Genomic DNA, 15,799 nt, shown 5'->3' with positions numbered 1-15,799 from the left:
AAAATATTTCATGCAAACGGAGACCAAAAGAAAGCAGGAGTCGCAATACTCATATCAGATAAAATAGACTTTCAAATAAAGGATGTGAAAAGAGACAAAGAAGGACACTACATAATGATCAAAGGATCAATCAAAGAAGAAGCTATAACAATTATAAATATATATGCACCCAACATAGGAGCACCGCAATATGTACGGCAAACGCTAATGAGTATGAAAGAGGAAATTAATAGTAACACAATAATAGTGGGAGACTTTAATACCCCACTCACAACTATGGATAGATCAACTAAACAGAAAATTAACAAGGAAACACAAACCTTAAATGACACAATGGACCAGCTAGACCTAATTGATATCTATAGGACATTTCACCCCAAAACAATCAACTTCACCTTTTTCTCAAGTGCACACGGAACCTTCTCCAGAATAGATCACATCCTGGGCCATAAATCTGGTCTTGGAAAATTCAAAAAAATTGAAATCATTCCAGTCATCTTTTCTGACCACAGTGCAGTAAGATTAGATCTCAATTACAGGAAAAAAATTGTTAAAACTTCAGCCCACTTTAAAAAACATTTTGAATTCCTGAGCATTTATGGAACAATTCTGCTATTGAAAGTTGATGGATGGGTGGGCAAGTCGTAAGCCTGCACATTCATGTCCAGGGAGCATCTGAGAAATGTTTCCAAATCATGAACAGATGAAGCATTACTTCATGGGTTAATGCATCCTGCAGGTCAAACGACAGTACCCTCTCACCTCCAACCAAAATAAATGTCAAAACTACAAGAAGCGGAACAGTCAGTCACAAGGGTGCTGTGTTCCTTCACATCAGAAAAACGAGTCCCCTTTTATGAGGACTCTCATAACTGAATTCACAAAGCCAGTTGGCACTTTCAAATGTCTGTGTGCACAGCAGGATGTTTGATTACTTGTGGGTCACTGGAAACCACCCTTATCACACCCACATTTCCACATTTGCATTTATACATTTACTGAGCGATGCAGAGATGAGTAGAAAAACAAGCTATATATGGTGAGTGCAATCTAATTTTACTAACTAATGGTCGGATAAACAGGTATTTAAATAAGGCTCTGATCAAACCCACAGTGTGAGAGTTTTGGCAGCTGAATATCCAGGGTATAAAACCTGACCAGGACCTGCCCTCTATCATGCCTGTGCCAGCCAAACCCACAGCTTGAAAACTTGTTCATCTGCCAAGCCAAATGGCTCTGTGCAGCTCTTCAGTCTCTTACACTTTATTGTGAAAAAGCCAAAGTGGGAAACTGAACTAAAACTTGAAGCAGGAAGGCAGATGCCTTTGAGGAGACAAAGTACTATGTATCGGGGGGAGGCACCCGGAGATGCTGGCTGTGCGCATCGTTCTGCTTCTTGATCTGGGGTGGGGGTTACAGGAGGATCTGCTTTCAGCTAGGTTTGCCATTTCCTTCTCCAGAGGAACTTCTAGACCCAGGGATTGAACCCGGGTCTCCTGCATCGCAGGCAGGTTCTTTACTATCTGAGCCACCAGAGAAGCCCTAGGCTTGTCTGTGTTTTGGTATTTTGCTCCATATACATTATACTTACATTAAAAGAAGAAAAAAAAAAAAAAACCCTATGCTAGGAAAGTTAAAAAAAAAAAAAAAAAAAAACCTCTTCACATGTATTAAGAAATTCACTGAAAATATTCTTTCCTATTATGTAATTTGGAAATTTTGGACAAAATTGGACATAATTTCCTATTATGTCCAACTCTTTGGGACCCAATGGACCGTAGCCTGTTAGGCTCCTCTGTCCATGGAATTCTCCAGGCTAGAATATTGGAATGGGTGAAAGTGAAAGTGAAGTTGCTCAGTGGTGTCCGACTCTTTGCGACCCCAAGGACTGTAGCCTACCAGGCTCTTCTGTCCATGGAATTTTCCAGGCAAGAATACTGGAGTGGGTTGCCATTTCCTTCTCCAGAGTATCTTCCCAACCCAGGGATCGAACCCAGGTCTCCCGCATTGCAGGCAGATTCTTTACCAGCTGAGTCACCAGGGAAGCCCATGCTTACAAGCTTCTAACTGGTTTCCAGACCACCCTCATCTATCAATATTTGTACACAGTTCTGCTTACCAGGGACTTCCCTGGTGGCTCAGACGGTAAAGAATCTGCCTCCAATGTAGGAGACATGGGTTCAGCCCCTGCGTTGGGAAGATCCCCTAGAGAAGGAAACCGCTACTAACTCCGGTATTCTTGCCTGGAGAATTCCATGGACAGAGGAGCCTGGTGGGCTACAGTCTATGGGGTTGCAAAAAGTTGGGCACAACTGAGCAACTTTTACTTTTCTGCTTACCAAGTTAACTTTTTTAAATTTTTTTTAATTTTTAAAAGTCTTTTTATTGAATACTGACTTTTGTTTAGTCTCTTTATTGCTTCTTTCTTTTTTTTTTTTTTTAATGTTTTGGTTTTAAGGCCATGAATCATGTAGGATCTCAGCTCCCTGACCAGGGTCAAACCCATACTCTCTGCATTGGAAGGCAGAGTCTTAACCACTGGATCCCCAGAGAAGTTCGACAACTTTTAAAAAATCATTTCTAAATTGTATTAAAATACACATAACAAAACTCACATCTTAACCATCTTTAATTGTACAAATAAGTGCCTACATAATTTCGTGTGACCATCATCACGCATCTCCAGAACTCTTTTCATCTTACAACACTGAAATTCCAGGCCCATCAAACAACTACTTTTCTCCTTCCCCCAGCCCCTGGCAACCACCATTCTATTTCCTGTCTCTATAAATTTGACTTCTGACCAAACCAGTCAATCCTAAAGGAAATCAACCCTGAATATTCATTGAAAGGACTGATGCAGAAGCTCTAATTCTTTGGGCACCTGATACGAAGAGCTGAGTCATTGGAAATGACACGGATGCTGGGAAAGATTGAGGGCAGGAGGAGAAGAGTGGCAGAGGATGAGGTGGTTGGATGGCATCACCAATTCAACAGACATGAGTTTCAGCAAACTCCAGGAGATAGTGAAGGACACAGAAGCCCAGCAAGCTGCAACTCATGGGGTCGTAAAAAGTTGGACAGGACTTTAGCAAATGAACAACAGCAAAAGGATCTCATAGATGGAATCATACAATATTTGTCCTTTTATTTCTCTTAACATACTGTTTTCAAGATTTATCTGTGTTGTAGCCTGCATCAGAGTCTCCTTCCTTTTCAAGGCTGTATGATATTCCCTTGTATGTATATACCACATTTTGTTTATCCATTCACCTGTTGATGGACATTTGGGTTGCTTCCACCCCCTGGCTATTGTGAATAATGCTACTATGAATGTAGGTGTACAGATATCTCTTGGAGACCCCCCTTTCAATTCTGGGGGGTCTATACCGACAAGTGGAACTGCTGAATTGAAAGGTAATTCTGTGTTTAATTTTGGGAGTAACTGCCATACTGTTTTCCAAAGGGTCTGCACCATTTCACAGTACCAACAGCAGTGCAGAAAGATTCCAATTTCTCTATATCCTCACCAACATTTGTTATCTTCTGGGTTTTCTTTCTGTCAGTTTGATTTTTTTGGTAGTAATGATCCTAAGCAACTTTCTTTTGTTCATAACAATGACTACCATTGGCTATGTGCTTCAAATATAGTTTAGTTCTGAACCTGTTACATTCTGGAATCCCCACAACCAGCTTCTGAGGTTTAAATCTGAGGTCAGCAAAACCAGCACCTTATGACTAGGAAGAGACAAACCTGGAATTTGAAGCCAAATGTGATTAATTTCATATACTGTGCTCTAACCACTTCACACGCTGCCTTCCTTCTTTACCAGAACTCTTGGTTTCTGTGCACTGATTCAGATGCCTAGGGATTTCCTGAGCAAGTAACTGTCCCACCCATGACCACAGCAAGTTAATTTGTCAGCCTCTGGTGTGTGAACAGCCCAGACAGACTAGAACACAATAAACTCTTTAGGACAGGAAGTTCACACTTATTAAGGCTTATGTTTCCCCCAAGAACCCACCACAATGCCTGACACATAACACTCAGTATTTTTAAATATGCTGCTGTTCAGTCGCATAGTCGTGTCCGACTCTTTGCAACCCCATGGACTGCAGCACGCCAGGCTTCTCTGTCCTTCACTATCTCCTGGAGTTTGCTCAAACTCATGTCCATTGAGTTGGTGATGCCATCCAACCATCTCATCTCTGTCACCCCCTTCTCCTCCTTCCCTCAATCTTTCTCAGCATCAGGGTCTTTTCCAATGAGTCAGTCCTTCGAATCAGGTGGCCAAAGTATTAGAGCTTCAGCATCAGTCCTTCCAATGAATTTATGGGTTGATTTCCTGTAGGATTGACTGGTTTGATCTCCTTGTTGTCCAAGGGACTCTCAAGAGTCTTCTCCAGTACCACAATTCAAAAGCATCAATTCTTGGGTGATCAATCTTCTTTATGGTCCAACTCTCACATTCAAACATGACTACTGGAAAAACCATGGTTTTGACTATATGGACCTTTGTCAGCAAAGTGATGTCTCTGCTTTTTAATCACTGTCTAGGTTTGTCATAAATTTTCTCCCAATAAATATACATTTTAAAAAATCCACTGTGATTACAGAAGCCCAGTTATCAGCATTAATTCCACACCGGTCTGTGCGACTAGGACAAACATAGAGCAGATAACCACATACAGTATACATCACAAATTAGTGATCAGAATAACTTACACTATCTTCTTTCCAATTTCCAATTTCCTGACTTTCACATATTGTGTTTTTTTTTTTTTTATCTTTTGTCCAGGTCTGACTTTCCTTCTTTCCTCTCTCTCCTACACCTTTTCTGTTTGTATCTTTGGACCATCTGTGGAACATCTTTTTTTTCACTGATTACCATCCAACCCAAAGTATACCACTCATGAACCAATCACTGGTAAGAATAGTAGCATTTAACCAATCAGAGCCAGTTTATAGATGGGGATGTGGAAAACTTTTGCAGAAACTTGCATGGAGAAGCTGGATCTTAACATAATCTGGGCTCTGTTAGAAGAGAGGTGAAGTAATAGTGCTGGTGGACAGTACAACAGCTATGTCCCTACACATTCCATACTTACAGCCACAGTGGTTGGGTAGTCAGTCCCACAGCGGCTGGCTTCAACTGTGCAGAAACAGCACAGAACTAGAACCAACAAGCAGAAACCATAGAAATAAGACATTATAGTACAAGACAAAAAAACTCTTTAATATCCACAGCTGGGCAAAAATGAAATGGGCGACTTTGGCCAACGGGGATATATACCTGTCACAGTGCTTCTCACAACATCACTTCCTCTACCACCGTTAGCATCACTGGGACAGATGCTAACTTTTGAGACTCAGTGCTCAAGAGAAAGTGACTGCTTGATAAGGCCTATGTTCGAGAAACACAGCCAAGATATCTTCCTCCTCTGAGAGTCTGATTTTCATGTTGGACACCAAGGTAGACAGGTGATGTCCAGAGTCCAGTGGCTGACACTTGACACCAGAGGGGATGAGTCATTTGTTAAATGGAGCTGTGCAGCACAGCCTTCGCTGAAGACAGAACTATAGGAATAAGGTAATATTTGAGTCATTTACCAAACTGCTCAGAAATTTTTTCTATTAAAATTTTGAAAGGTTATCCACAGATAAAGGAATTTATGGAAAATGACCATCAATTTCTCATTTAGTGGTTATCTTCACTTACTTAAAACTTTAAAGATAATTGAAAACCATAAAATAAAAGGTATGTAGACAGTTATGAAACTGAACTTGTTGAATTTTGTTTTTTATGTACACCTGCCATGCACTAAAGTTGAAACAGCTGGAAAAGTCCACACGGTCCAGAGAGACAAAAGCCAACCCTTCGGGTGCGTGTTTAATTATCCTAATGGCCATAAACTGTGTATGAGCAACTTATTTGAAGCTAGGAGCACGTCCACTATTGTATTTGTCCATCACTCTTTGGATGATAAAGTCTCTCATTATTTAAGGATGCCTCCCTTTAAGGTCTTCAAGTGGTAAATTCCTTCTCCCCCAACCCTACATGACCAAGCATCATCCCCTCACTGTCACCAAGAGTCCTGCCCTTCTGTTTGCAGAGTGCTGTGTTCACCCGTCTAGGGCAAAACCAATCTTGCTCTGAGAACCACGCTATGGCCCCATGTCCCACTCCTGAGGGCATCTTTGAATGCCAAGAACACTGAGCTCACCCCCTAGCCTCTGGTGATTCCTGGTGCCCCAGGCAGATCAGAAGTTCACCTGACTTCTGGTTTGTGTCACCTGGAAGACCATCTTCTTTCCACCACATTACACTATCTCCTCTCAAGGTTAAAACTAATAATCCCTTGGGGGCTGCAGTCCATAGGGTTGCAAAGAGTTGCACATGACTGATGCAATTTAGCATGCAACAGGCACTGAATACAGCAGATATTCAACAGGCCATGTCTGATTATGCAAGGGCATTCTTTGCAGAATTGCCTGATTATCCCACTTTGTCCAACTGCTGCCATTCCTGGTTATGGTGATGTTTTTAAACACACCAATTTGTATATGGTAAGAACAAGGCCAACACCAAGCCACTGCTGTAGAGCAGTCTCCATTTATTTATTTACTTATTTATTGGCACCCTTTGGGAATCGAGCCCATGCCCCCTGCACTGAGAGCCCAGAGTCCTGACCACTGGACTGCAGGGAAAGCCCAACAGTCTGCATTTAAGTCAAATGGAAAATATTGATAACCCTACAGAAACTTAGAACTCAACTCCTTTTTCCCCTCAGCAGTGTTGCCTCATCAAGAAGATTCAGATAAATGTCTGGACAAGGTCATCACCTGCCAGGGGAGTGACCAAGTATCTGCTCGCTAGTGATTACAAATGAGTCTGAGGTCATGTACAAAGGCAATAAATACTACTTTCCAGCCCCTGGTTAATTTCTGTGGAAGTCCCCATTCCTCCCCCTGTTAATCACCCACCTATTCAGAGGATGACACTCACCTATTCAGAGGACACTTAGCCATCACTTAGTGTCTCCGTGTCTCTACATTTCTTGGCAACATCATCAATACTTTGTTACATAAGAGTCTAGTCAAGAAGGTGATTGTGATGGGAAAAAAAAAAAAAAATGGTTTCCTACAAAGACTTTCTACAAGATTCACCTTGGTCTACACAGTGAAATCCAACACTGAGGGTCCTGGGGGCACGTGTCCTTCGTGCCTGTGCGAACCGCCTCATCATTGCCTGGCCACCCAGGGATGCTGTGCGAACCTGTCTGTTCTCCCCACCCCAGACCCCTTCTCCCCCGCGGCGTTTCCTCCCCGAAACTGGGCCTAACAAATGGTTCTCAGTACTAAATATGAGTAAATATCAGTAGACACTTCTTTAGGAAAATATTATGTCTGCTTACACTGTCTGCAATGCATGAGTTCCTCTAGGGTCGGTCTGCCTACAATGATATCCACACAACCATCAAAAGTGCCATTTTTGCTTTAAAGTTTCCTGCTGTCACGCCAGCTTATTACGCGTCATGGCCCATTACACCACTGTCCTAAAACCACATAAGTCATAATCTTTGTAACAAAAGAAAGACATAAAAAAGAAAAATCAGCATTCACCCATCACCCAAAAAAAATCAGTACTGAAAACTTTAGTATAAAAAACTCATTGATATTCATAGTTTATCATTGTGTCAACATAAACACTGTATTTCAGAAATGGTAATATATATTACTGTTCAGCTTGTGTTCAGCTTTTTAAAGAACATCTTTCACAGTAGTAAGTATAATTTAATTCTATTTGAAAGATATTTACAAGGTATACCATTCATTGTATGCATGCTAAGTTGCTTCAGTCATATTCGATTCTTTGTGACTCCATGGACTGTAGCCCGCCAGGCTCCTCTGTCCATGGGATTCTCCAGGCAAGAATACTGGAATGGGTTGCCATGCCCTCCAGGGGATCTTCCCAACCCAGGGATCGTACCGGCATCTCTTATGTTCTTCTGCATTGACAGGCGGGTTCTTTACCACTAGTGCCACATGGAAAGCCAGACGTATCTTAATTTGTGTTTGTGTAATAAACCTTATTGGACAGGAGCTTATAGAATAGCTGGGCTCACCTCTGTGTGTTTTACTTTACTTATGTAGTTATTTTGGGGCCAAGCTGCTTGCTAGATCATAGTTCCCAGACCAAGGACTGAACCCAGGCCACAGCAGTGAAAGCAGAAAGTCCTAACCACCAGCTCACCAGGGACTCCTCACTTCTGTGTATTTTACATCTCACCAAGGTGGTCTCAGAGGACTGCCTGGGGTCACACTCCCCGCCCCCTACAAGCTGTGGGGAGGGGCTTTTCACCAAATTTCCTTTCTCTCTTCCTCTTTCTTTCTTTACATACAGGTGGATGTGCATTCTGGCACAAGATAAAACATGATGCTTCTTGATATGGATCAAGGTCAAAGAAGTTTGAAAGGTCACTGATCTACCCCAAGTATTTAAGGAGAGGCTGGTAGCTCAGATAGTAAAAAATCTGCCTTCAAATGTAGGAGACCCAGATTTGATCCCTAGGTCAGGAAGATCCCCTAGAGAAGGAAATGGCAACCCTCTCGAGTATTCTTGCCTGGAGAATCCCCTGGACAGAGGAGCCTGACAGGCTGCACCCATGGGAGTCACAAAGAGTTGGCCACGACTGACTAACACAGCTTAAAGAATTTTTATTATTTTTTTAAAGAATTTTTAAAACAGCACTGAACCACTGTAGTTAAGATTAAGAAATAATTATACTGCCTGAACATTAAAAGATTTCAAAACCTCTACTCAGAGTTTTGTAATGATTTCCATGATGGAGAATTTCAAAACGAACATCTTTCTGTGGCTGAACAATCCAGCATGGCCGTGGGAGTCGTCTCCCCACCCCAGGAGGCTCCGCACTGAGGACTGTCTTCATTCTGTTCCTCCCTCCCCTCCCCTCCCTTCCGCCTTCTCAAGGACCAACTGCCAAGAAGATGGTAGAAAGAACCCCAACCCAGAGGAAAAAGCAGGGCTGGGTGGTGAGGAAGGTGGGGCTGCAGGCAAATGACGGGCCTGGGCCTTCGAAGCAGAAGGAAGTATCACTTTCTTGGGGCCTCCCACTGCAGTTCTGTGCTCTATGACCCAGCTTCCCTCTGGAAAGCAGAAGTGGGCCTCCCTCTCCAGACAGTCCCTCTGAGACAAGCTTCTCAGCTGCCCTCGCCCCTGTGTGGGTTAACGTTTCCAGGAAGACTGGAGGCACCCGGAAGGCCCAGCACCTGGGAGACATCTCCACTCTGGCTGGAGGCAGGATGAGCCCAGACCTGCCTTACTGTCTCACTGGGGACCCACACCAGTGCCAAAAAGTCACCACAGTTCCCACCAAGCCCTGGACCAGTGGAGAGGGAACGGGGAACTGGGGAGAGCTGACAGTGATCTTCCAACCAGCATGACTCGGGGTCAATACAGAGAGTGATGTTAGATGCTTACAGAAAGGGGGGAGTGTGAAGCCATTAAAAAGAATGAAATAAGGCTATTTGCAGCAACATGGATGGACCTAGAGAGTCACACCAAGTGAAGTAAGCCAGGCAGAGAAGGAGAAATATTATAGGACATCCTTTATATGTGGAATCTAAAAAAGAAATGATACAAATGAACTTACAAAACAGAAAGAGACTCACAGACTTAGAAAACGAACTCATGGTTGCCGGGAAGAAGGGATATAGTTAAGGACTTTGGGAAGGTCATGTACACACTGCTATATTTAAAATGGATAACCAATAAAAACCTATTATATGGCACATGGCACTCTGCTCAGTGTTATGCACCAGTCTGGATGGAAGGGGTTTGGGAGAGAATGGATACATGTATATGTAGGGCTGAGTCCCTTTGCTGTCCACCTGAAACTATCACCGCATTGTTAATTGGCTACACCCCAGTACAAAATGTTTTTGGTGTTAAAAAACTAAAATTAAAAAAAAAAAAAAGAAAGGGGGAGAGTGTGGGCAGGCCCGATAACATCTGACTTTGTCTTAAGTGTGAATGGTAAAAAGGAAATGAGACACTTAAAGACCCTCGGAACCTCTCAATGAAGACTTCCTTCTCCGAGTCCTACGGCTCATCGAGAGCAGAGCTCACAGCAAGCACCAAGAAACATCCATCCAATGGTCTCTGTTAACATATCCCCATTCGTCCATCATTTTATGGAACATCACTTACACATCTAAGCACAATGAAGAAAGAACACAGTTACACTGAGGTTAACCAATAATGGTCAGTTCCTATCAATGCAGGCTCTGTAAGACAGTGAGAAAAGAGTTGAAGAGAGGAGAGTTAGAGAGGAGAGACTGGACATACGTCGACGGTACATAAAGCAGAGATAAGTAACCAACACTTTTTGGAAGAGTTCTATAAAAGGAAAATTGTATTCTGATTATAAACACAACTGCCATTAAACAGCTTGGCAGCAAATCGGGAGTGTTGATGCTTAGTCAGTACTAAGATGCAGACAGTAACTGCAGCCATGAAATTAAAAGCCACTTGCTCCTTGTAAGAAAACCTATGACCAACCTAGACAGCATACTAAAAAGCAGAGACATTATTTTGCCAACAAAGGTCTATATAGTCAAAGCTATGGTTTTTCTAGTAGTCTTATACAGATGGGAGAGCTAGAAATGGTTGAGTGCCCAAGAATTGATGCTTTCAAACTGTGGTGTTGGAAAAGACTCTTGAGAGTCCCTTGGACTGTAAGGAGCTCAAACCAATCAATTCTAAAGGAAATCAGCCCTGAATATTCACTGGAAGGACTGATGCTGAAGTTCCAATACTTCGGCCACCTGATGCAATGAGCCAACTCACTGGAAAAGACCCTGATGCCGGGTAAGATTGAAAGCAGGAGGAGAAAAGGGACGACAGAGGATGAGAGGTTGGATGGCATCACCAACTCAATGGACATGAGTTTGAGCAGGCTCCAGAAGATGGTGAAGGACAGGGAAAGCTGGCGTGCTGTAGTCCGTGGGGTCAGGAAGAGTCTGACACAACTGAGCAACTGAACAAGAACAACAAGGCAAAGTGAACGTCAGGACAAGACTGAAGAGAAAGCCCAAGAGGGAAGAACCAGGGTGATAATAGCCCCTGCAACTGGCCAGCATGGATGAGCCTTTTCCACACATCATCCCAAGTAACTCCTGAAACTTGTTGTTCTAAATGACAAGACAGCCCTTTCAGCTAATGCAGTCAAGGGAATCTGAAAGAAGGTCTGAGTCTTTAAACTGGTGTGTTCCAAAAATTTGAATCCCTCCATGGGCAGGGCTTCCCTCGCAGCTCAGTCAGTAAATAATCTGCCTGCAATGCATGAGATCCGGGTTCAATTCCTGGGTGGGGAAGGTCCCTTGAAGAAGGGAATGGCATGGCTACCCACTCCAGTGTTCTCATCTCGAATATCCCATTGACAGAGGAGCCTACAGTCTGTGGGGTCGCAAGAGTCAGACAGGACTTAGCAACTAAACCACCACTATGGGAAGATTTCCATACTATTTTCTACTCATGGGCTTCTCCCCCAAATGGGAACTTACTCAAAATAAATGTCAGAAATGATGAGAGACTGAACTCAAGGTTTCACAATTTAAGTATCAGGAAACCAGGCAGCTGTAAGAAATCTTTCAGTACTTCTGACCAACTTCCTCTTCCTTGTCCTTCTCATCAGTCTTAAAAGCTGGGAAGGAATGTCTATCCATTATAGGAGTGTGGACTTAGGATGAGCCTGGTCCACAACAGGAGCCCAGGAAGGAGGCTGCGTGTTTCCACATGCATCCCATGGGCCCTGTCTCCTCACCTGGTATGTTCCCCTCGAATGACACCTCTCACTGTTATAACAACTATACAGGGTTGGTTTATAAAAAAAAAAAAAACAAAAAAAAACCATACAGGTAGGGTTTATAAAGAAGCTAGGGGGAGCTTTTTTACAAAGTATCATTGAGTGTTTCTATACTGTCCCAGGGGCTTCCCAGGTAGCTCAGTGGTAAAGATTACACCTGCCAATGCAGGAGACTCGGATTGGACCCCTGGGTCGGGAAGATCCTCTGAAAAAGGAAATGGCAAACCACTCCAAGATTCTTGCCTGGGAAATCCCAAGGATAGAAGAGCCTGGTGGGCTACAGTCCATGGGGTCAGAAAAGTGCTGGGCACGACTTAGCGACTAAACAACAACATCATGCTGACCCATAAGCATGGAATAGCCCTGAAGGCAGTGACTAGTGCTGCTCTGACAGTGACCAGGACAGATGTCATCTGGGGACTTATCAGGGCTCCCCTTTCCCTGAGCAGGTAGCAAAGTTGAAAGGCACAGAAACTCAGCTCGACAGAACAGCCTCCGCACCCTGCTCACTTGTCCACCAGCTCATTTACTCTGACAGTTCCTTAGTGTAGACCTTCTCCATGTGATAGAAGAAGATGACCTTGTGATTCTGTCCTTAAAATGTTTATTGAATGATGAGTTCATTTCTTTACTTTTAAGTAATGGAGTACCTACTACAGATCCAAAGGCAGAAAAGTGGGAAAAGCTCTTAGAGTTGGAGTGGGAAAACATACCTACTAGGCCCAACGAGACTACTTAATCAGGCCTGTGACCTTGGACATGCCAACCCACCCCCCGCAACCCGCCTCTTTTTTTTTTTGGTCCCTGCCTACCGTGCAGGGTCCTGAGAGGTTTGGAGGAAATCAGTGTTCAGAAGGCTTCAGAGCCCTGGATCAGCAAAAATCATCAGTACCACCATTGGCAGAGGAGCCAAGGAAAGGTCTGAGACTGTCTCTGACATTAACATGTCACTGATCAGCCTCCCAACTAGTGATGTGATGACGTTTCCTTGTCAACTCTCCCCAAGCCTGAGGACGCGGAGGTCACAGATCAGTGGTGTGAGTGGGCCATAGCAATGTTCCATGCTGGGGGGCATGTGTTCCCATTTGTGCAGATTTTAAATGAATATGGGTTCGTTTATGGATAATATGATTTCATGTTTGTAAGTTACAACACCATATATTCATTTGAACCAGTTAGCATCTCAAATGTCTTGGTTTTTTTTTTTTTTTTAATACAAAAATAATGGAACTAAAAAGCTTTGGGAATCATTGAATCACTACCTCGCTGGACTACTTTTCTGCTAAGAGAATGCCATGGGCAGCATTCAGGTATCACACAAGTACTCTACAAACTTTTCCAACATTGATGATTCTAGGATGTTGTGTGTCTTTTTGATTGCATAACAGCTTGCCCAGATGTCAGCTTTGCAGGCTGCATCTTACCACTCCAAATCAAGACTTCTCTCCCAGTGTTACAGCACGGAAACCAGTCCTGAGCGGAGAACTCTAGCACTGGGATAGCTTGACTGTCAAGTTCCTCCAATTCCCATTTTAGAAGCCAGGACTAGAGGGCCAGTGGGCTACAGATGCCTTAGGGGCCAGCCCTGTTCCTCAGACTTGCACGGGGCCAGGCTTGGAGGAGACCCTCCTTCCTTCTTCCAAGCAATCTCGACCGTGTGACAGGCACCAGGGCTGGCCTTTTGGACAAACCAGACAAAGCTGTTTTCACGGACATTTAATTGTAGTGGTGAAAATAGACTATACACATATGGGCAAATCATAATATAATGCTAATTACCACTGTGAAGGAGATGTTGATGGGATAAATGGTCCAAGTAATTTATCCCAAATCACAGCTCTGATAAGTGATGGAAGACACCCAAACTCAGGCTTCCTGGCTCCTGTTTTTTCTCCCTTCACATCGGCTGCCCTCTATCCTTCTCTCAGGAAGAAGGTTACCCCATTCTGCACCCAAAGAGGACCAATCATCAAGAGCCTCTTGTGATCAAATTAAATGTCTTCAAGCCTCAAAACACTGACTTCCAAGACAGAACAAGGAGCCACCTGAATCCTACCCTTTTCCGGCAGAGCTTACCTTAACAAGACAGATTCCGAGGACTTGGTAAGTGCCTATTTCCCTCCACCCTGCTTTAGAAGGTGCTGGAGAGAGAGACCCACCCCCTACACCCACCCCAGCCCTTCTGAACCCTACAGACAGCTGGGGGTAGCCAAAAAATCAAAAGTAAGTCAAACCTCCTCATTGGCTTGTTCTTAGCCTGAGCCAGACTCCGGGAACTGCTTTGGGACAGTAAATCACTGGTGTATTTATTATGCAGTGTATCAGTAAGGTCAAGTGGCTAAATTGGATAAGCCGTCTTAGGTTTAAAATCATCAAACTGCAAAGAACCAGGGAGTCTCGTTGTTATGGACAAAATTATTTGCAATAATAACAGCCCCGTTTATGGAATGCCTAGTATGTGCTTGGAGCTTTACATGCAATAAATAGCTCAGAAGGTAGACAAGGAAACCCTAACCGAGAATTTCAGTAACGGGCCCCAGTTCACACTTAGCTAGGAAACTGAGAAGCCTGGGTTCAACTCGAGTTTCTGAGATGACAAAGAAGTTGGGTGGATTTGGGGTAATTCAAACAGACACACACACACATAGACACATACCCCACGATCACGCTTGCTATTAGATGAAACATAAATGCTCAGCATCTCGAAGACACCACAGTGGCCGAGATAACGCAGCAAAGTGGGAACTGACGCTCACACCCTTCCCCCAAGGCGAAGGAAAGGCAACCCCTGAATTCTTAAAATAACTCTCGCTTCCTCTTGGCCGCAGGGGGCTCGGGGCTGCGGCTCCGCAGGCCGGGAGGCGCCGGGCTCGGCGGGAGGGTGCGCACCGCCTCCGCCGCAGCGCCCGGACGTCAAGCTCCGCCCGGGCCCCGAGAAGGGCAGATGCCCGCAGTTCGCGGAGGGGCCCCGGGGTCCGCAGGGGAGACCCGACTGTGCAGGCCTGGGGTCCCCTCGGGGATCCCCGCCGCGCGCGCGCTCCGCGTGGAGACGGGCTTCCCCGCCCGCGCGGGGACAGCATCCGGCCCTAGAGGCAGCTCCGGAGGGCTCCGCGGTGCACCCGCCCCGCCCCTGCGCCCGGGGCACCGAGACACCTGCGGAGCCGCCTGCCCCCGCGATCGCGCTCCCGGGGCCGAGTCTCCGCGGGCGGAAGGCATCCGAGCGTACTCACCGCCCTGCCGCGCGCTCCCCACTCCCGCGCTGCAGCCCCCCTCCACCCCTCCCGGGTCCCGCCCGGGACTCACCAGCTCCGTGTGTGAGTCGCGGGGCGGCGGCGGCGCTCCACGGTGGCCGAGGGTCCGAAATGGGGCCGCGACGGGGCGGCCCGGCGAGGCAGGACGAGGCGGAGGCGCGCGGGGTGCGGGGTGCGGGCGGGGGCCTGGGTGGCGCGGCCGCCCCGCCTGCCGCGGGCTGGAGGCTGCAGGGCGACCGGCCCGGAGGCGCCACGGCCCGGAGCGAGCGGCGGCGGCGGCCCGGAGCAGTGGCGGAGGAACTGGCCGTCGCCGAGCTCGGCCGGGAGGTCCCAGCTACTTCCTGGTGCTCGGATTTGCATACCGCGCCTGGAGGGCGGGGAAGTGACCGTTTGGCCCCTGCCCAAGGTTTGGGGCGCTGGCGTGGCCGTCGCGCAGCGCTTCGAAGGCACAGACTTGCGTCCCGGTGCGCAGAGCCCGGGAGCCTGCAGACGGACTGAAGGGTCTTCCAGGTGCTCGCCCGGCAGCTGGCGTCCTGCACAGCGAAGGAGCCCCTCGCGTCTCGGTTCCTTCCCTTCCAGCCTACTCCCCAGTATTAGGAAGAGGGGTGCTCCTGGCAGCAGAGGGGGCGCTCGGGTCCCCCAACATTTGGAGTCCTCTG

General features: G+C 45.9%; 1 protein-coding gene across 2 annotated transcripts in view; it reads right to left on the bottom strand.

The window, feature by feature from the left end:
- Positions 1-15,323, bottom strand: part of LYN (LYN proto-oncogene, Src family tyrosine kinase) — a 110,699-nt gene extending 95,376 nt beyond the window's left edge. For both annotated transcript variants that reach the window (XM_061123329.1, XM_061123332.1), the window contains exon 1: positions 15,193-15,323. The gene's annotated coding sequence lies outside the window, so the exon portion shown is untranslated. The remainder of the gene's footprint in view (positions 1-15,192) is intronic.
- Positions 15,324-15,799: the final 476 nt, after the last annotated feature.

Source organism: Dama dama, chromosome 21 (genome assembly GCF_033118175.1).
Source record: "Dama dama isolate Ldn47 chromosome 21, ASM3311817v1, whole genome shotgun sequence".
Taxonomy (NCBI): Eukaryota; Metazoa; Chordata; class Mammalia; order Artiodactyla; family Cervidae; genus Dama; species Dama dama.
The sequence above is the reverse complement of the archived record's forward strand: the minus strand, read 5'-3'. Positions and strand labels throughout refer to the sequence as shown.